The following is a 1802-nucleotide window of genomic DNA, read 5'->3' as shown; positions in this document are numbered from 1 at the left end:
CCCCCCCCCCCATACATACATATTCATGGCTGCCTATGCTTCAGTGCGTCTGAGAGCTCCTCACACACACACAACATGAAAGTTGAACACTTCTGAATGACTCAGCTAACTCTACTCAAACCTCATGCTCTTAAAGGGACAGTTCACCCAAGAATGAAAATTCTATTATTGTTCCAAGGGTGACATGAAGGTTAGTGAATGATGACAGAATTTTTTTATTTTTGGGTGAGTGTTCCCTTTAAATGCACTTGAACAACAACCCCATATATCTCCGGTCGTAAGGAATGGAGTTTATTCTAGCCGCCGTTTTGCAACCCGGGATTGTGGCTGTTTGCAAACTGTTGTAATTATGCAAATGGAATAATTGGACCGTTTCCTTGAATTCTTTGCCAGCCAAGACAGATTATTGATCGGAGATGGAAAGAGAAGGAGGAGAGGATAAGGAATTGGGAAGGAGATAGATAGACAGAAGAGAAAGAGAGACAAATGTCCTGTGTCCTCAGTAAACTTCCTGTGCTGAAGGAAACACAATCTATGCTGAAGAGTGAAAACAACAGAAATAGAGCTGTAGAAATAGAGAGTTTATTTGGTCGACAAATTTAATTAGCCAGAGTCTCATCTCCTCTGTTTTCGAGTGTGCCGTGCATATCTACACGTGCATCTGTAGCATTTATCTGGGATAAACAAGTGCACGTGTTTGATTTTATGTGTGTTTGCTTGCAGTCGTGCGTGTGTCTGTTTAAGGAGTCTGAATTAATTTGCTAATGTGCCTGCGGTAAACGCACACGATTCCCTACAGCTGCATTCGAGTCTTTAAGAGGTAACGAGTGCAGGCGGCAGTCATAAAAGCCAATTAGTTATTTTTAAAGAAAGAATATTGGTACTGTAGTTACATTTTATAAGGATGAGTGAATCGCACAAAACCTGCCAAGACCACACCCAGGTCATATTTGACACCTAGATCAAAATAAAGAAATAAGAAATTATATTTTGCTTAAATACAGTGGGACTTGTTTTAAGATCATTCAAAATCAAACATAAAAATTATGCATTACTGTAATTAGAATTTTGGAGCTAAACATAATGTTTATATATATGTGTACATGTATGTGTATATGTACGAACAAAAATAAAACAATGCAAATATTACAAAATATAACATTAAAAAGTGTATAAATCACTAATTTTTCTAACAAAACATTGTCCAACAGCAACACCAGCAGGTAAAGTTTCAGCAGAAATCTGCTTCTGTCATGCCTCCCTTGAGTACATTGAGTTTTAACAGACCCCACCATAGCATGCGGTGAATTTGGTGGTGGTGGGGTAATTGAGAATAAATGGCGGAAAGTCACGTGAGAGGAGGCAATGTCTCCATCGCGATATGATTGATATAACTGGTTATGTTTGGCTGTGATTGGCCGCCTCTTGTGTTAATGCAAGTTCTCGAATCAGAATGAACAATGAACAATATAATTGCATTAATGGGAAGACTAATTAAAAAGTATCACACTTAGATTTAACCACTTTGTTACATCGAAATAAGACTTAAAATAGCATGAAAACCTGATCTGTGTGTGTGTGTTCGCAATTAACATTTTCGTTTTTTTATTCTGTGCTGGGAACAAAAAAAAGAATTGAGGGTGAAATTTTAGGGTGAAATGTGACTTGGACATTATTTATCTATTATGTATCATCTGTCTTGGACATTATCTATTTTTCATGAAATAATATATCAGTGCAAAAAGTCTGAATGCATATATATATGTATATGTATATGTATATATATATATATATATATACAC

At 36.5% G+C, this 1802-nt stretch overlaps 1 protein-coding gene across 1 annotated transcript in view; it reads left to right on the top strand.

The window, feature by feature from the left end:
* LOC107743273 (ERC protein 2-like) overlaps nucleotides 1-1802 on the top strand; it is a gene marked incomplete at its 3' end in the record, with an annotated part of 52005 nt that overhangs the window by 23157 nt on the left and 27046 nt on the right. The gene's annotated exons all lie outside the window — the stretch shown is intronic.

Source organism: Sinocyclocheilus rhinocerous, unplaced genomic scaffold, assembly GCF_001515625.1.
Source record: "Sinocyclocheilus rhinocerous isolate Xijiao unplaced genomic scaffold, SAMN03320098_v1.1 scaffold227, whole genome shotgun sequence".
Lineage (NCBI taxonomy): Eukaryota > Metazoa > Chordata > Actinopteri > Cypriniformes > Cyprinidae > Sinocyclocheilus > Sinocyclocheilus rhinocerous.
Note: the sequence above shows the minus strand (reverse complement) of the source record. Positions and strands in the feature narration are given on the sequence as shown.